Source organism: Chrysemys picta, chromosome 5 (genome assembly GCF_011386835.1).
Source record: "Chrysemys picta bellii isolate R12L10 chromosome 5, ASM1138683v2, whole genome shotgun sequence".
Lineage (NCBI taxonomy): Eukaryota > Metazoa > Chordata > Testudines > Emydidae > Chrysemys > Chrysemys picta.
This window is the reverse complement of record NC_088795.1, coordinates 128,229,299-128,250,470: the sequence shown is the minus strand read 5'-3', so window position 1 is coordinate 128,250,470 and position 21,172 is coordinate 128,229,299.

Genomic DNA, 21,172 nt, shown 5'->3' with positions numbered 1-21,172 from the left:
CTGGTGCTCCGGTGCCAAGACAGGGATATGGGTTCCATCTATCGCCCCGCCACAGTTAGGGAATCCCATTGCAGCAAAGCCATCTACTATGACCTGCACATTTCCCAGAGTCACTACCTTTGGTAGCAGCAGCTCAGTGATTGCATTGGCTATTTGCATCACAGCAACCCTCACAGTAAATTTGCCCACTCCAAATTGATTCCCGACTGACCGGTAGCTGTCTGGCATTGCAAACTCCCACTGGGCTATTGCCACTCACTTTTCAACTGTGAGGGCTGCTCTCATCTTGATATTCTGGCACTTCAGGGTAGGGGAAAGCAAGTCACAAAGTCCCATGAAAGTGCCCTTACGCATGCGAAAGTTACGCAGCCACTGGGAATCGTCCCAGACCTGCAACACTATGCAGTCCCACCAGTCTGTGCTTGTTTCCCGGGCCCAGAATCGGCGTTCCACAGCTATAACCTGCCCCATTAACAGCATGATCTACAAAGGACCGGGGCCCACGGTTTGAGAGAATTCTGTGTCCATGTCCTCATCACTCTCGTCGCCACACTGCTGTAGCTGCCTCCTCCTCACCTGGTTTTTCAGGTCCTGGTTCAGCATAGGGTTACCATATTTGAACATTGAAAAAAGAGGACACTCCATGGGGCCCCGGCCCCGCCCCAACTCCGCCCCTTCCCCTCCCCCGGTCCCACCCCTTTCCCCACCCCCGGCCCCGCCCAACTCCGCCCCTTCCCTGTCCCCATTCCAACCCCTTCCCCAAAGTCTCCGCCCCCTCCCCTGAGCACCCCACATTCCCCCTCCTCCCTCCCAGCCACACGAAACAGCTGCACCAATTCTAAAGTCAGGCACTCCACTAGTATAGACTCCCATGACTTTAATGAAGCTGCTCAGTGGAGGATCTGCCCCGGCGCTCAGTTTTTGGGAGCGGTCAGGACACGCAGCTCACACTGTTCTGTTTCCCAGCTCCCCAGATGCCTTGGAGCACCCAGTTCTCCTCCCTGCCCGGTAAAATCCCGGACATTTTGAGCTATTTAATTCTTTAATTCTAAAACGTAATTCTTTATATGTAGTGAACTTTGTATTTTCGTTTTGGCATTGTGTTTGCTCCTAGGATCAGGGGCAGCCAGGGTCTCCACGTGCTGGGCCCGCCACAAGCCAAGCTCAGAGGCTCCCATTGGCTGGGAAAAGCTCCAATGGGAGCTGTCGGAGCCAGCCCCTGCAAGCCCTGCCCCCACAGCTCTGATTGGGCAGGTATTTCGCAGTGATCCACCACACTGCTGTGTCTCATCACATATGGGGAGCTGAGTGCCATACAGCACACCCCAGCCCCAGGAGCTCTGATCCACTTGCAGGCAAGGCAGCCCGATGCCCATCGCAGCCAGAGCTCTGATCCCTCTGCACACTCCTGCCTTTTTCACACTGCCCTCCCCTCCTCCCCCACCACAGTCAGTGCTTTTTGGCGACTCCCCGGAGCAGTTCCCCCAGCGCTGCCCCCCACCTGTGCAATCAGCGGCGCATGGTACTCCCAGCTTTGCTGGCATCCCTGGCTTACCTTAGAGCAGGCTCTGGTGACTGCTGCTGCTCCCTGACTCTTCGGCTCTCTTTAAGAGCCAAGCTGCCCTAGTGCTACCGGCTTCAGGCACTTCTCCTACCTGGGCTCTAGCTGAGCTGCTCCTGCCAGCTCAGACTGTAAGAGCCGAGCTGCTGGCTTCTGGCAGCCCTCCCCTACCTCAGGACCCAGAGCTGGCTGGACACATCCCTTCCCCAGCTCAAGCCGAGCTGCTCGGCTCCGCCCCCTCAGACTTACAGAGCAGAGCTGCAGGAGCCAGCGTTACCGGCTTCAGGCAGCACCCCCCCTGCCTCGGGACCTTGCACCGTGGGAGCAGCTCAGCTGGAGCCGGGTAGGAGAAGTGCCTGGCTGGGGGCTCGGGGTCCGGAGGCGGGGGGGGGGTGCTGCCTGAAGCCAGTAGCGCTTGCTCGGGCAGCTTGGCTCTGTAAATCTGAGAGAGGAGGCGTGGAGCAGAGCCACAGGGGGAGAGGAAGTGCCGGCCATTTTCCCGGACATGTGTGGCTTTTCAGCAATTCCCCCCGGACGGGGGTTTGATTGCTGAAAAGCCGGACATGTCCGGGAAAAAGAGGACGTATGGTAACCCTAGTTCAGCATAAACTGCACGATAATGTGCGAGGTGTTTACAATGTTCATGACTGCTGTCTTGAGCTGAGCGGGCTCCATGCTTGCTGTGGTATGGCGTCTGCACAGTTCACCCAGGAAAAAAGGCGCGAAATGGTTGTCTCCTGTTGCTTTCACGGAGGGAGGGGTGAGGCTGTACCCAGAACCACCAGCGACAATGTTTTTTGCTCCATCAGGCATTGGGGTCTCAACCCAGAATTCCAATGGGTGGGGGAGACTGCGGGAACTATGGGATAGCTGTGGGATAGCTACCCACAGTGCAACCCTCTGGAAGTCGACGCTAGCCTCGGTACATGGACGCACACCGCCGAATTAATGTGCTTAGTGTGGCCGCATGCACTCGACTTTGTACAATCTGTTGCCAAAAATCGAATTCTGTAAATTCGGAGTAATCCAGTAGTGTAGACATACCCTGTGTTAGGTGTACCTACAGTAAACGGTGGAGGCAGTAGCTGGGTCTGCTTGGTAAAGGTGTGTTTGTGATACGAGGATGTGTGGATTACTTTCGCATGTGTGATAGCTACGATTATGATATGAGGAGATTAATATTTTGCATCCTCTGATGTGCGTGAGCAAAGGAAAGAGCTGCGTGTCTAGTTGCAGGCTCCAGTACGGAGCATTTAAAGGTGGAAATGTGCAGGTTATATAATTATCAGGGCACAGGAGTTTTTCAGCAACTGTGCGTTAATGTGGGGTTTTTTTGCCATTTAATCTATAGTAGAAACTGTTCCAGTTTATAACAGGATTTGCAGTTTGGGTTCTAAGATGAACCAGAACTCAGGTTCAGATTCCATGATGTCAAAATCTTGTAATTTGTTCTAATGAGATTTCAGTCTAAATGGTGGAAAACTTGCAAGATCAGCTGAGTTTATATGATTCTGCCACCTGGAATATTGGAAATCTCACAGGATCATCTGTTTTTGCATGATTTCTTCTATCCTGGGCTTCGAATGAATTGGATCTGAAAATCAAACTCCTTATGGTTTTGGGTTTGGCCTGGAACCAGAACTGTAGGGATGAGTTAAGATGTGAGGTGTATAAAAGGAAAATTCTTCAAAACATATAGTTTGTGGAAAAGCTCTGCTCCATCTTATTTTTAAATAGGAGGCATTATGTAAAACTATCACTGAAAATGAGGTACAGTAGGTAAGTAACATTATTTCAGCTTCTTAGATCAGAATTTGTAGTAGCATATGAACACAGTTTTAGATTTAACAGCTTAAATGTAGGAAACTTATTACTGAAAAGCTACTTGTTTTAATTGTATATTATTTTTATTTTTTCTTATTTGTATAGAACCAGCAATATCGTATGTGTGTAACACCTTCAAAAGATGAACTTGGGATCTTAAATTCATAATCTTTAGTGGACTCAAAAGAGACACTGATTTTATGTCTCATTAACAACCTGAACTACTAACCCCCCTTTGTTCTATGACTGCAGAGATGTTAATTGCCCACTTCATCTCGAAAGGTCTCTTGCAATATGTGTTAACTCCTTATGATTAATAATCTGTTCCACCTTGTATTTAGCTGTGGCTTTCTGATTACCTTTCCCAGACCTGAAGAAGAGTTCTGTCGGGCCCAAAAGCTTGTCTCTTTCACAAACAGAAGTTGGTCCAATAAAAGACATTACCTCCTCTACTTTGTCTCCTACAGATGTATAGGAAGTAGTGGCAGATTAGCCACTGGGCCAACGGAGCCCATGCCCAATTGGAGGGTCCCGGAAAAATGGGTGCCCCTGTGCCCCAACATGCTCCACCCACACGGCACTTCTGCTTGGGAGCTTGCCTCGCTCTACCCATTTGAGGAGCAGGGTCAGGTGCAAAGGCTTGCCCCACTCCCTGGGAGTGGCAAGAGCACCGGGCAGCAGAGCAGGGCAAGCCCCCACACCCCGACCCCGCTTCTCGGCTGGAGTGCCAGGGTGAGGAGCAGTGTGTGTGGGGGGGGACTGCAGGCAGAAGGGGAGAGAGATCTCCTGCCAACATAACACTGTGCACATTAGCACTTATGGAATATTCACACCCCCGAGCAACATAAATTTTGCCGACATAGGCAGTGGTGTAGACATAGCTGTAATTTCCCTCACTTTTTGAGGTGAGGGATGAAGAAGAAGAGATAGAATATGTGTGAAAGAGGTATCCATAGGCTACGTCTACACTACCACTTATGTTAGTATAACTTATGTCACTCAAGAGTGTGAATAAGTCACCGCCCTGAGCAACATACGTTATACCAATCTAAGCGCAAGTGCAGACAGGTCTAGATAATACTTAATCCTGCCATGAGTGCAGGGGACTGGACTAAATGACCTCTCGAGGTACCTACCAGTCCTATGATTGTATGACAGTGCTACGTTGGTGGGAGAGCTTCTCCTGCCAACATAGCTACCAGCACTCATTGGGGGTGAATTCATTAAGCTGATGGGAGATCTCTCTCCTGTCGGCTTAGAGCAGCTACACTAGAGAGTTTACAGTGGCGCAGCTGCATCTGTGAAGCCATAGCCATAGAGGAGAAGGCAGCTTGAGGCACCCGGCCTACAACTTCTATCAGTTAATTTTCCAAATATAATTTTTCAGTTCTTAGAAAAAAATAATTTTTTAGCTGAAAACCAATAACATTCTGGATATGGGATATTGAGTTTTTTTCACAAAAAGTAAAACAAAACAAAACAAAACAAAACAACCCCACAGCAAACAGATCCTTTTCCCCCAAGAAATTCATTTACTCAATATTCCAGTTTCTGTTGAAAAACAGTTTCACTTCACTTCCTTAGCACCTTTGAAATCCCTGCTCTAATTAACATTTTTAATTGCAGTTCATTTTAAAGTAATAATTAACAATAGCAGTTAAAAAAAGTGAAATAGAGATACGTGGGATCTAAGTGTATATGACAGAATAGGGCCCTAAGTAGTGTAGATGGTTGGCACCTCAAGAAAGGATGTTCTACTGCTACACCTTAATCTAATTTTCTTCTAGCCTAACTAAGTCATTTTGACAAAATTACAGTAGATCACTCTTTACCCAAGTAATCAGAACCAGATTATAAAGACATAAAGATATAATCAGACTTTTTGGAAACATTTCAAATGTAAGCTCCATTAGCTACCAACTCACAAATGTTTGTTATCTCTCTTGTTATAAGAACCCAGTTGCCAGAAAATTGGTTAATTATAAAATTATCTGGCAAGATGTATACATACATATCTGGCTAGATGCCAAAGTCCACAGTGTTCTTAGATGCAACTAAAACGGACTCCCATGGTTCACTCAAAAGTGACCTCTACAGAAATTAATGTTTTGGATATTATAACACATTTTTGTTGTTCTTTAGTAAAAATAATCATTAAGAAGCAAATAAATATACACCAAGCATTTCTGCCCAAAGAGTTCACATTGAGTAAAATTCACCCTTTGCAGAAAGCCAGTACAAAGTCTATGCAGAGAACCAGCACAAGGCCCATGCACAACTTTTGTCCCACTGAATCTCTATTTTGAGGCTTGCATGGGAATGAAGTGGTGCATATGCCTTTTGCTAGCATTCTTTCCTTGAGTAAATTTCATTTTCTAGGTATCAGATGCTCACCTGGCATTAATTAACAAATCTTTATTGACTTTAATTAAGCTACACTAATTCTCACCATCTAGCCCCGAGTGTTTAATAGCATAATTTAAGTGGTTGGTCTTGTATTCTTTGCTCAGCCAGAATGTTCACTCTCTTGGGCACATGTAGAATTCAGGACTGACTTCTATGTAAAACTGGACAAAACACAGAAGAAATTGTAAATGATCAGTCCAGGGAAAATATATAAGTAGTATGGTGACGTTTCATCAGAAGTGATCAAAGCAGTAAGATGATGTTATATCTGGCATGTTTAATAAATTGAATACCCATTAAGTAATCATTTAGGTAAAGCAGAAGAATACTGATTAGCATTTCATGAAAACAACTCTGAAAGTATTCTACTTAAACTTTTGTTTTTTATTCATGATCTTAATTAAACTTTTTGGAAACAGGCAGTATTTATGATTTTTGGAAACTAAATGAAACACAGCAGGGATCCCAGTTTATTGCCTACAAAACTATTACCCTTTTAAATGTTCTGACAGGCACAACTAGGTCTTATAAAAGCTATTTCCCTCCCTCACCACCTCTCAACTTTCTGTTACCATTTTAACAACCAATTTAAAAGACTTGCAATTACCTCAACAACACATTTTTAGAAGGCCGATTTTCTAACTGATTTTCCTTCAATTTATTGTCAAGAAAATTGTTACTATGTGAGCTACAGTTTCAATTGGCAGACCTATGTATCTGTAGTGTTTACTTTACAGCTTACAAGTTGATGAATAATGTTTGTAAGTTTGTCATCATCTATTGCGAGAAGATTTTTAAGGAGAGAAATATTTTAGAAAAGAAAATTGACACAAATAAAGAGTGGCTGAGTTGTAATTTAGTGAAATGTTTGTGCATATGAACACTAGTTATGAAGCCATCCTTTGGTCTGGTTTACAGTACCTGAATGGCTGAAAGTGTTTTCACTACTTAAATGCTGCAACAATTAGTAGTAGGGCTTAGAAAGCCTCTCTTGAATGCTGGGGAAAGAGGCGCAAAGGGGTTTTAGGCACCACAACACAGGAATGCAAAAGAGGCATGGGCGGAAATGGCATTCTGCTTCACACACAAATCTCTGCAAAGTTTTCAAAACAGCTGCCTTTCCACTGGCTAGACTGTGAACTCTTTACTCAGTGAAACCAATGGGTCTAGTTGAGAGTAACTGCTCATCAAATCAAGGAAAGCATTCATAGTTTGGATCCTTATTAGTATTCTAAAAAGTTTGTGGCGTGGGCAGAGAGATCTTGTGACCATGGGCATATCTCTTCTGCTCCCCTACCCTAAAATGCAATCTCAGGTATGCCACAGTCATGTTGTTCAAATAGTTATTCCAGCACACTTGCAGAAGCAAGTGAAGAGATATGCCTGCAGTGGCCACTAGTGAACAGGATGGGGATGATGGATACCAGTTGTTCAGGTGTTTGTCTTAAACATACATACATCTTCGGCCCTGAAACTGCAAATGCATGAAGTATTTGAAAAACAAAAATATTTAATTTTACTGTGTTTATTTTATAATCCAACCTTTTCTGTCAAATGTGAGGACTGCATGTTATTATTTCATGTCAGATTCACTGACATGAGAATAAAAATGAGAAGATAAAAGGAATACCATTAAGTATGCATATATCCATGTAAAAGGTTTCCCTACATTTCATTCACATACTTCCTACAACAGCTAGAAAAAAAATGAAAACTGATAAAAGAGCAATTAAAATGCATATTTCATGAATACAGACTCTAAAGTTTTCTTTAAATAATTTCACTCAAAGAGTGCTGTGTCAAAGAACTGACATTGTTATAGACTGGTAATTTAGCACTGAAAACATAGTGTGAGTATTCAATATACTGCACTATAGCCACTTACCTTATTACTTTAGAGTTGCAGTTGCACCAAAAGCAGAGAATATGAAGGAAGCATACAACTGGCAAAATGGTCCCCTCCCCAAAACACACAGATAAGAGACCCTGTATCTAAGAAAATATGCAAACCAAAGTACAATATTAAAGGCTAGAACCTTGCTAATTCACACTTCACTAATCTGTGCACCCTATAATTCTCACACACTCAAAACTCTTCCCACGTCTCAGGAAAAAATTAATAAGTGTACTATAGTGTCATACCATTACTAAGGCTTTGTTGTGTTTACAAAATATATGCCATCCATGCACATGAATTGTTACCAGAAATAATGAAAACTAAACTACACTTGTGAAAAAAGCACAAAGTTCTAGATATGTTGAGGTGCATTACCCTTGCTTTTTAACTATGCCCATTTATTCAATAATTTGCAAAAATCAGTGATTTGCAATAGGTCTCCTGGCCATTAGTGAGAATTAGAAAGGGTCTCCTGTTCAGGGGTATATGGGAAGATGGAGAAAACTATTCCAGAGCTCAAATGACATCAGAAAGTTTGGTGTTTTCATGTGAAACTCTCTTTGAGCTACAAAATACCCAATTACATCTCCACTTGCGTGGGTGCAATTCAGGGGTAAAAGTAAGTTAAAGGACTTACTGGTACGCCAGAGTTCTGAGCAGGGCTGTGGCCTCAACCGGAAGAGGCGGGGCCTTTAAATCAAGACTTAAAGGCTCCGGCTGTGGCTGGGATCCCCAGGGCCTTTAAATTACCCCCAGAGCTACCAGCTGCAGAGGTGGCTGGGAGCCTCGGGGCTCAGGGGCAATTTAAAGGGCCCGGGGCTCTGGCCGCTGCTACCGCAGCGGAGCTCCGGGTCCTTTAAATCATCACCAGAGCCCTGCCACTGCTACCCCAGGGCTCCAGCACCGGGGCCCAGGAGGCGATTTAAAGGGCCCTGGGCTCTAGCCGCTGCAGGGAGCCCCGGGCCCTTTAACTTACCAGCCTGGGGAAGCCAGTCCAGTCCGTCACGGCTTACTGGCTCTTGCCGGTACTCCATACTTTAAATAACTGGCTTACTTTCACCCTGGTGCAATTCCAACAGATGTCACTTGGAGCAGCACTCAAATAACTGAGGGCAGATTGGGGCCAGAAGTATTTCTTGTTACATCAGATGCCTGATAGGACACAGACATTAACGTGAAAATATCAAATACAGTTAAAAAGTCAACATTGCTACATATAATGAGAAATAACCACAGTATCTGATACCACAGTGTGGCTGGCAACCATTACAACCATTTTATGCCTGAAAAAGAAGAACTGGTACTACTGCCCTGATAAAGAGCAAGTGTGAAACCACAGAAAAATCTCTTTTCTATGGAATGGATGAACAGTCCCACACATGGGCAGAAGACGGGATTAAAAAATCAATGTGATAATCCCAAAGCATATAAAAACCAAAGTTCATGGCCTATGTGGATGGCCTCCAACTAGTCTCTGAATCACTGAAACCATCTTTCTTTCACCCTGGGAACTAAAAGGACCTGACATAGACAAATGGACTATTTTATTTGGGAGCCCCTTGGAACCATAATTCTCCAGGGATGATAAGATTTAGAAGGTTGAAAGTACTCAAAGTAGAGTAAAAAGTTTCTCTGACCTGAATATTATCAGTCAATAGCTTCTCCTTTTAGGAACTCTCCTGTTGCCAAGAGGATTAAGGGAAGCCAAAATTATTTCCTGGCCTTGGCCAGGGTGAATGGTGGGAGGGGATTTATTAGGAGACAGCTTCTGTTTAAGTCTCTACAGGAATAGGAGGCCAGGGCTAAAGGAACACAATGCTGATTTGCAGGTAGAGTACTTTCAGCCCGTTTTATCCATGCTGGCCTGGGGAAGAAACAAAATAGAGTTCTGTCTCAGAAACCATGGAAGGAGTGAACTACTGAACTGCACTTCTTCTGATCAGAGACAGATTAAGTACTAGCTGAGAAAGGGAGTGTTATGAATGGATGGTGCCCAAAAATGCTGCATCCTGTTTAGTTACTCTCTTTTGTCAATCTTGTGAAGAGATCTGACTGGCAGAACCTGAGAGTACAGAAATAAGCAGTGGCAATTTGGCATCTTAATCAGCTTGATTGTACAAAATGCTACTTGGCAAGTGTTAACTCACAGACTAAACATTTGTCTGCTGCAGACTTCCCCTCTATTGCAAAGTAATAAATAATTGAGAGGATGCCTTATATGGTTTAAGAGTGTCATCTTGTGAGAAAGGTAAGTGAGAAAACTACACAGGGAATCTCAAGTAACTTGGTGCAGACACTGCAAATAACTGCTATACTTGTAACACAAGCAGTAACCCCAATGACATTTATTACCTCATGATATTCCAATCTAATTTGTTATAAAAATAATACTCGTTTTTTTGTTTACATGTATTTAAAACACCCTCGGTTTATTGGAACTTTCCACCAAGCGAAAATGGATAAGCACCCTATCATTCCTTCCCAAGAGAGTGGGTAAAAGGGGAGGAAAACTCCATAACCTTCTTCTTACAGAGTTTACTCCCCCATTTTTCTATTCGGGGAACATGGATCCCCTAAGATCACTGGGAGGTCTGGTTCCAGGCTGGCTCTGTGACATCCTTGGCCCCACTCCCTAGCAGTGCTCAGTGTACCCATGCTGTCAAGTATCAGGCAGTTGGTAGCTGCTCCTGAGAAGCGGAATCTGCCTTAAAGGAAGATTTCCCAGTACAGAAGACATGAAAAGATAGCACAGCCAGGGGCCATATTATTTTTGTGTGTGTCACTCTGGGGGGTTGATGGGGACTGCCTAGCCTGGCCACTCCCCCCACAGATCCACAGACCCATGAACAGACTGCTATGGAAAAGATTCTGTGGATCTCTGGATCACAACTAGGCCCTAAGTTTGGTTTTGCTCTGAAAAGTGACCCTCTAAAACTGGCATTGTGCAGCTCCACATGTATCATCTGTCAGCAAGCTCCAGATCAAATTTTCTCGGTTAACAAGTAAAAAAGTGCTTTTTTCTAACAGTCAACCTTGCAAACTCTACCTGAGATTGAAAACTCAAGCAGTGTTTTTTTCTGGCTTCTGCATCCTCTACAGTACTAAAGTAATTTAGTTAACTATTCTGCTGATAATATGCAAGGCAGAATAGAGTCTTGCAGCTGCATGACTAACAGGGAGAAATATGGTAAAACTATAGATTTATCAGTAAAGAAGCAGATATGCTTTCCATACATATAGAGTTCAGATCTGTTGATTACAGGTTACTCACCTGTAACAAGTTTTTTCAGATAAAAGCTTGTACAACTCCACTTGGGTACACATGCACTCTCCATACTTTGCCAGGATCTTTCAGTAAGCTTTAGCTCTTGGCGCTGTGTATATGCTTCCTCCTATTACCAGATATTTGTGGCATTGCTTGTTTGGACCTGAGAGTGTATAAAGAGGTGTGGCGCTATCAGTTCCACTACCTGAAAGTCCATTACCTAGACTGGTATGGGGGATAGGGCAGGTCATGTGGATCTGCACATGAAATCAACTAAAAGGCCCTCCGGATACAGGGGAGTAACCTGTTCCTCTCTACTGAGTATTGCCTGAACAGATCCTCATTTCTTTCTTTGTTTCACCCACATTACATCTTGTCTTAAGCTAAAGGCCAGCCTTTTAAAGGATTAGGACCCCTAGAAAGGCAGATAGATGCCTAGTGGGATTTTCAACAGCACTTAGGGCCAGGTTCTCTTGAAATCAATGGAAGTTGGGCCAGATGTTTACAGGTATTTAGGTGCCTAAAGATGCAGTAGGCACCTTGTGGGATTTTCAAAAGTGCTCGGCATCTAGTCCCCATTGATTTCAATAGGACTTAGGCAACTAGGCAATTTTCAAAATTTCATTCCTACTGCATCTTAAGGTACCTAAATGCCTTTAAAAAAATCTGGCCCTCAGATCTTAAACTCTTTGGGGGAACGGTCATTTACTATATATCTGTACACTGCCTAGTACAATGGGGCTATTGGTATAACTGTACAAATAAATACAAATAATAAATATTATGCAAAGGGCACGATTTGAAGCTTTTTACTAGGGCTGCCGATTAATCGCAGTTAATTCACATGATTAACTCAAAAAATTAATTGTGATTAATCGCAGTTTTAATTACACTGTTAAACTGTAGAATACCAATTGAAATTTATTAAATATTTTGGATGTTTTTCTACATTTTCATAGATATTGTATTCTGTGTTGTAAATGCAATCAAAGGATATATTATTTTTGATTAAAAATATTTACACTGTAAAAATGATAAAAGAAATAGTATTTTTCAAGTCACCTCATACAAGTACTGTAGTGCAATCTCTTTGTCGTGAACGTGCAACTTACAAATGTAGATTTTTTTTGTTACATAACTGCATTCAAAAACAAAACAATGGAAAACTTCAGAACCTACAAGTCCACTCAGTCCTACTTCTTGTTCAGCCAATTGCTAAGATGAACAACTTTGTTTACATTTACAGGCCCTCTTCTTACAATGCTGCCCTCTTCTTATTTATAATGTCACCAGAAAGTGAGAACAGACATTTTGCATGGCACTTTTGTAGCCAGCATTACAAGATATTTACGTGCCAGATATGCTAAATATTTGTATGCCCATTCATGCTTCGGCCACCATTCCAGAGGACATGTTTCCATGCTAATGACGCTCGTTAAAAAATAATGCATTAATTAAATTTGTGACTGAACTCCTTGGGGGAGAATTGTATGTCCCCTACTCTGTTTTACTCACATTCTACCATACATTTCATGTTGTAGCAGTCTCGGATGATGACCCAGCACATGTTGTTCATTTTAAGAAAACTTTCACTGCAGATTTAACAAAACACAAAGAAGGTACCAATGTGAGATTTCTAAAGATAGCTACAGCACTCGACCCAAGGTTTAAGAATCTGAAGTGTCTTCCAAAATCTGAGAGGGACGAGGTGTGGAGCATGCTTTCAGAAGTCTTAAAAGAGCAATGCTCCAATGAGGAAACTACAGAACCTGAACCACCAAAAAAGAAAATCAAATTCTGCAGGTGGCATCTGACTCAGATAATGAAAATGAACATGCATTGGTCCGCACTGGTTTGGATTGTTATCGAGCAGAACCTGTCATCAGCATGGATGCATGTCCCCTGGAATGGTGGTTGAAGCATGAAGGGACATATGAATCTTTAGCACATCTGGCCCTTAAATACCTTGCAACGCCAGCTACAACAGTGTCATGAGAACACCTGTTCTCACTTTCAAGTGACATTGTGAACAAGAGGTGGTCAGCATTATCTCCTGCAAATGTAAACAAACTTGTTTGTCTGAGCGATTGGTTGAACAAGAAGTAGGACTGAATAGACTTGCATGCTCTAAAATTTTACATTTTATTTTTGAAGGCAGGTTTTTTGGTACATAATTCTACATTTGTAAGTTCAACTATCATGATAAAGAGATTGCACTATAGTACCTGTATTAGGTGAACTGAAAAATACTATTTCTTTTGTTTTTTTACAGTGCAAATACTTGTAATCAAAAATAAATATAAAGTGAGCACTGTGCACTTTGTATTCTGTGTTGTAATTGAAATCAATATATTTGAAAAGGTAGAAAACATCCAAAAATATTTAAATAAATGGCATTCTATTATTGTTTAAAAGTGTGATTAATCGTGATTAATTTTTTTAATCGCTTGACAGCCCTAATTTTTACCTTACTGGATTGTTCCACTCTTCAAGTTTTGATGGGAAGTGCCTGTGGCATCATCAAAACTAAAAATAATGTAAAAAATAATCAATAGTTGAACTTTACACTCTACCCTAAACTATACTACAGTAAATGAAGGAAGAAAATACACACAATAAGATGTGGGATTGAGAGAAAGCAGGAAGAGGAAGCTAGGGAGCTGGGGAGGTTCTGATCAGATGCTGCTGTCTTTCAAAGAAACTGAAGGACAGGGTAGGGTTGTGGCTCTTGAGATCCACTTGCGCTCACACCTTTGTTTGAGTATCTCAAATAGGGTGACCAGACAGCAAGGGTGAAAAATCGGGACGGGGGTGGGGGGTAATAGGAGCCTATATAAGAAAAAGACCCAAAAATCGGGACTGTCCCTATAAAATCGGGACATCTGGTCACCCTAATCTCAAATAAGTATGAGACTTCAGGGGATTGCCCAGGCAAGTCAAGCTTTTTCTTTTGTGCAGGGAGCAGCTAAAATCCTGGATGCAAGGCATAGGGAAGTGTTGGTACCAAGAGTAGCACTATATAATGGTGGGTGTAAAAAAGAGTGCTTTTTTTCTTTTGCAGCTGATTGATTGGTTGGCCGACTAAATTTGCTCCTGTTTAAATAGTTGTTGTTTAAATGTTGCTGGGTATATTGTGCTGTTTTAAGATTCACTTTTAAGATTTACTTACATCAAAATAAATACACATCCAAAAGGAGTTGGAGTGAGGTTAGGGCCATGCCTCAGATACCCCGTCCTATATTTAGTAGCGCTGGAAAGAGTGCACGTTACACTCCTTTGAAAAAGTAGTGGTGCCACCTCAGGCCTGGTCTATACTGGGGTGGGGTGGGGGGGGATTGATCTAAGTTATGCAACTTCAGCTATGTGAATAACGTAGCTGAAGTCGAAGTACTTAGATCTACTTACCACAGTGTCTTCACTGCGGTAGGTCGACTGCTGACGCTCCCTTGTCAACTCTGCCTACGCTTCTCGCTCTGGTGGCGTACCGGACTTGAAGGGAGAATGCTCGGCGGTCGATTTATCGTGTCTTCAGTAGTTGCGATAAATTGACCCTCGCTGGATCGATCCCTCAGGAGGTAAGTGTAGACATGCCCTCAGAGTGCTCACAACTGCCACTGGAGGTTCCTATGGCTAGTACAGTACATTTTCACACACACATGATTGCAACTGATAACTGAAACTCAAAAAGACACAATTTAGCCCTTTTGTATAATTTGTATTTAAGTAAGGAATAAAGAGCTGAAATACATAGGATTGTAGCTAAACGGGTCAGACAAAAAACTCTTAGGTCATTCAGGCCGACCCCTGCATTTTTCAGGACTATACACTACATCATTCCCACCAACATCTTATCTCATGTATTCTTGAATATCCACAGTGATGGTTCCTTGACCCTATCCCCTGGGAGTCTACTCCATTGCCAAATTATTCTGTTAAGAATGTTTTCCTATATCTAGCCTAAATATTTCTCTCCTGCAGGTCATTGCTCCTTGCCCTACCAGTGTCACTAATTCTCTGCTTCCATTACTATTATTACCTTTAAGGTATTTGAAGACTATAGATCATGCTCTCTCAGAGTATTTTTTCTGAATTTAATTATAGTTCCTTCAGTCTCTTCTTGTGTGTTTTATCTTCAAAGCCTTGTATCATTGTGTTGCCTTTCTTTGTATGATTTCTAGCTTTTTTTTAAACATTCCCTGAACTGAGAGGACCAGAACACTTCACAGCTTTTATACTAGCAAGCCATGAATTGCCTACAAAAATCTGATGACTGAAATTATTTTGTTTAAAGGTAATTTAGCACCCTCTGGTGTACCGTTGCTCTATTGCAAATTTCATTTTAGATGAAGGAGAGTGAAATCTCCAGAGCAACAATACTGTATAAGTTTTCATGTTAATGTTTGTGAACCAATAGTTATGGGTGGTTCAGCAGTTTTATTATTTATGTTTGTATTCAGGAACTTATGGCTCATTGGAAAACTGCTCAGGACTGCAACATGTGGCTAAAAGTTAAACTTCCATTGACTTCAATAGGAGATGCTTAAATATGAGCGTAGTGTTTTGACCTTTGAGTACAGTGTATTACAGAAAACACCTTCTTTTTTTTTTAAAGAAATTCTCTTTCAAATATTTTAATCATTTTTGTGTTGTACAATGCTAAAAAAAACACTAACAAAAAATGACAACATGGGAAGTTAACCAATATAAGATACTCCTTTTTTTCTTTGCTTAGGTCACACATGGTTTCCATTTAAGAAAATTATTTTTGCAAGTAATTAGTCTGTACTGTAAATTAGATCCACTATGATGATGATGTTGTTTTAAATTTCATATGATCTAGTTATAAACTCTTGCTGTAGGTTTCAGGGTTGGATTGGCAGCCACCAAGTGGACTACTAGATAATAGCTTTTGACCAACTTACAATATTGAGCAATTTGCAGCAGAACCAAAAATAATATGAGCATCCCATTTATTCCCAAATCCCTATCAACGTCAATGTAAAAAAAAAATTCCCAAAACCTTACCCCAATCAGTGTTTTGACTTTGAAAAGAGAGACGTTCCAGGGACTCCATGAAGTCCAACAGGAACTTAGCTATTGCTATTGACTTTACGTAGAAGGCACCCAGATACTTCAGGATGGGCAGCAGTATAAAACCCTAAGATAGATACTACCTTAGTAAGGGACCACAGGCATATTTTCCCCTGTTAAAGTATTTTGAAAATATCCTATGCTTGCCACTTGGTGCAATATGGCACATTTCATTGAGTAAATTACTTTTCAGAAGTATAACTAAGCTCGAGAGATAAATTCAAACTGTGTGGGTGAGCATTCCTATAGAAGTTATGCTGCTACCTGGGAAAAGGAGTGAGGAAAGAGAGGACCTCAGGCTGCCTCCTGCAGGCTGTGTGTGTGTTGGGAAGGGGAACTTCATGTTGCGCACCAAAAGTTTTGCTGCTGCCTGAGGGGAAGAGGAGGATCACAGGCCTTCCTCACTACGTGCTGCCTTTTACCAAGTGGGGGCCAAAGAACTCTGAAGGGTAAGAACATTCACTAAAGGAAACCAGTAGGACTGTAGTGCTACCATTCAAAAGGTAGAGGGGGACAAGCTCGGTTGAGGCACAGTTTAGTTAGTTTACTTTTATAATGAAAAATGACTATGTAAATATGGTACCTTCCTACTCACAATCTGCTCCCTGTGTGTATTCAGAGTCACAGCTGCTTATTTTAATGACAGAAAGTTTTTACTACTTTTAATTACTGCTCTGCAGAATCAACAGGTCTAAGAGTGAACTGGATTCTTTCCAGGTGTGTTCAACATCAACAAAACTGCCAACTAAGTTCCATTTGAAGAGCCAACTGTGCAATGTCATTGTGTTCCGTTCTGCCCTCAGTTGCATCTGTGCAATTCCACAGAAAGCAATGAAGTTCAAAAGTTATAACAAAGGGCAGAATTTGGCTTTCAGAAGCCAGAAAGAACACAGCTTGACTTTCAGATCCTGGGATGAGTTTTCAGTGAGATGAGATGGCAGTTCAGAAAAATGTATTTTACTTGTCATCTGAACTAATCTGATATGGAAATCATTGAGACCTATTTAGTATGGAAGCTTGCAATGACATTTTTATAACTTCACCTCTCAGAGGTATTGTAAGCAGAGTGGAAGGATGTACATTAATTGTCATTGTTTTAATGTTAATATCTTTCTAAATCATTCACCTTGGGATAAAATTCTGCCTGAAGGTGAATAATTTGGGAATCTTGTCTGCTATTTGAGTTAGAGAAGAGTGGGGACAAAACTTTCTACTGTAAAATAAATAAAGTAACATAATATTAACCACACATTTCTAAACATGTCTGCAATAGAAATATCTCAAATGTGTAGCTTGAAACTTGCTATGGACATAAGCCTCAAAGAAGCCTTTGCTTGGTTTGAAAAAAATGGTTTTTTTTTAATGTATCAGTTATGAGCAATAGAAAATTGTGTATTGAATTGAAATGGGCTGACCCAGATGTGCTTAAAATTGGATGCTGTCAAAGTTGGAATTGAGATTTTTATTCAAACCAGGGTAGCAGTTTGGATCCAAATTCAGACCAAGCATCTGAACTAAAATGGTGGAAATTTCATAAGAACAGTTGTTCTTCCAAGACCAAAAGCTGTTCTCAAAAGACCTCTATCATCCAGGCACCCTGCTGGTCTCCAGACCCCCATTCATTATTGCTGTGTTAGGTAGCAGACAGACCTCCAGTCTCTTCATGGGAGTACCTGCTGCTCTTCCCCCACTTTACTCTCTGTCTGGCAAGTGGGGAGTGCCAACCAAATCCAGTGGTGGACTTTGTGGAGTATTGAATCTCTTACTTCATTATACTCATGGGCACAGCAGTATCTGCCAGAATTTAAAATCCCAGAAAACTTGTGCATTTCTCTAGTGGAAGCCAACAGTGGTTTTTTGAATAGGAATCAAGATCTGGTATCCTGGATTCAAATACCACCAAAGATTAAGATGTTAGGATCTGGAGTTTTGATCTAGACCCATCTCTAATACAGAGCATGCACACAATAGTGTATATATGCACAATCATTTAAACAAATATGCACTTTGCAGCTACTCGTATACATGGCTAGTTTGAAGTACTTTAAAGAAGTTCTTATTGAATATGCAGTCATGTTAGTCTTGATGCCTGGTTACAAAAGCGTGAATATTTATGCAATAAATTTTTGGTCAAAGATTTTAAGAACAGTAAAAAAATTTCCATTTCCATTTAAAAGAACTGTGGGTGTTAATTAGCACTATTATTTTAAGAGTGCTTTTACCAAGGTGACCAGTTTGTTGTTTTATTCCAATATTACATTTTATAGAAATTACATGTACTCTCCGATGTACACAAACTAGTGGAGGGTTTCTCCAGATGCTTATTGAACAATACAGATTGCAGACATTTGCTTATCTTTCTATTGAACGTCCTCCAAGATTAGTAGATCCTATAATAAGGAAGATTTAAAAATAAAAAGGTATAAATATTTTTACATAAAGTTAAAGAATCATTGCATGCACTTGTTTAAGTGCTTTTAGAAATCTATTTTGTTAAGAAAAATAAGAATAAAAGAATCAAAAATGAAAAATGAAAAATCATTATAAATATTAATAAAAAACAACCATAAAGGACCACATGTTGCTGTGAGTTTTGACAAAGCTGTTTCTATGTATGCAAGTGCAAATATGGTAAGTGATTTTACAGGGAACATGAAAATGAGTCAGTGTACTTGTGAATAGGATTGAGCCCCATACTTAGAATTAGGATTCTAATTGTTTAAAAGACACTAGGGTAAGACTCATCTCAGTTATACTGGTGTAAATTCAGAGAAACCCTATTACACTACATTTAAATTACTGGATTTACACCAGAAACTGAGATCAGACCCTTGTTCCTATGGTTGAAGCTCAAGATATCTTTCCATTATTACAAGTCCAGTTTTCTACCCAATCCTCTATCACCCATTTTTCCTGAATCCATCAAATGCATATGTCATTTCACAAGCCAGATCATAGTCCACGGAAGACATTTCTGGGGCAAATTGCATAATACTTTTGGAAGATATGGGGGTTCAAAAATTAAGGTCAACTTAATTTCTCTTTCTTTCTTTTTGGCTTGTCATATTTCCAAAACTGCTTGGCCTACAAACTCCAAATTTTTCTGTCTGTTGGTCTTGGGACAGAATGGTGCTTCTTACTAGCTTTGGGAAGGAAGCTTGCAATTTTACATCAGAATTGCAATTTTGGGATATATCATAAATAGGGCTGTCGAGCGATTAAAAAAATTAATTGTGATTAATCATGCGATTAAAAAAATTAATCACGATTAATCACACTGTTAAACAATAATAGAATACCATTTATTTAAATATTTTTGGATGTTTTCTACATTTTCAAATGTATTGATTTCAATTACAACACAAGTATCAGAGGGGTAGCCGTGTTAGTCTGGATCTGTAAAAAGCAACAGAGAGTCCTGTGGCACCTTTAAGACTAACAGATGTATTGGAGCATAAGCTTTCGTGGGTGAATGCCCACTTCATCGGATGCACGCATCTGATGAAGTGGGCATTCACCCACGAAAGCTTATGCTCCAATACATCTGTTAGTCTTAAAGGTGCCACAGGACTCTCAATTACAACACAGAATACAAAGTGTACAGTGTTCACTTTATATTTATTTTTATTACATATATTTGCACTGTAAAAAAAAAGTATATTTCAATTCACCAAATACAAGTACTGTAGTGCAATCTCTTTATAATGAAAGTTGAAGTTACAAATGTAGAATTATGTACAAAAAATAACTGCATTCAAAAACAAAACAATGTAAAACTTTAGAACCTACAAGTCCACTCAATCCTACTTCAGCCAATTGCTCAGACAAACAAGTTTAGTTACAATTTGCAGGAGAAAATGCTGCCCACTTCTTGTTTACAATGTCACCTGAAAGTGAGAACAGGTGTTTGCATGGCACTGTTGTAGCTGGCATCGCAAGATATTTATGTGCCAGATGTGGTAAAGATTCATATGTCCCTGCATGCTTAAACCACCATTCCAGAATATGTGTGTCCATGCTGATGACAGGTTCTGCTCGATAACAATCCAAAGCAGAGCTGTTCATTTTCATCATCTAAGTCAGATGCCACCAGCAGAAGGTTGATTTTCTTTTTTGGTAATTCGGGTTCTGTAGTTTCCGCATCGGAGTGTTGCTCTTTAACGACATCTGAAAGCATTCTCCACACCTTGTCCCTCTCAGATTTTTGAAGGCACTTCAGATTCTTAAACATTCGGTCGAGTCCTGTATCTATTCTTAGAAATCTCACATTGGTACCTTCTTTGCGTTTTGTCAAATCTGCTGGGAAAGTGTTCTTAAAACAAACATGTGCTGGGTCATCATCCGAGATTGCTATAACATGAAATATATGGCAGAATGTGGGTAAAACAGAACAGGAGACATACAATTCTCCCCCAAGGAATTCAGTCACAAATTTAATTAACGTGTTATTTTTTTAAAGAGCATCATCAGCATGGAAGCATAACCTCTGGAATGGTGGCCGAAGCATGAAGGGGCATATGAATGTTTAGCACCAACGCCGCCTACTAAAGTGTCATGCGAACTCCTTCTCTAACTTTCAGGTGTTTTTGAGTGCAGTTATGAAACCAAAAAAACCCTACATTTGTAATTTACACTTTCACAATAAAGAGATTGCACTACAATACTTGTATGAGGTGAATTGAAAAATACTATTTCTTTTGTTTATCATTTTTACAGTGCAAATATTTGTAATACAAAATAATATAAAGTGAGCACTGTACACTTTGTATTCTGTGTTGTAATAGAAATCAGTGTAATTGAAAATGTAGAAAAACATCCAAAAATATTTAATAAATTTCAATTGGTATTCTATTGTTTAACAGCACAATTAATCGCAAAAAAATTTTTTAATCAAAGTTAATTTTTTGGAGTTAATTGCGTGAGTTAACTACAATTAATTGACAACTCTAATCATAAAGTTTTCATGGGAGATGTGCACTTTCATCCATGAAGAATTAACACTGAAGTCCTCATGGAACTCCTACCTTGGCTGTACAAAGCTTGTGGGCTAGCTTCTGTGCAGGTACTCCAGCTATCTTTATGATGCATTCAGTACTTTTTATGCTAAAGTGACTCTCACTTCCTGCAG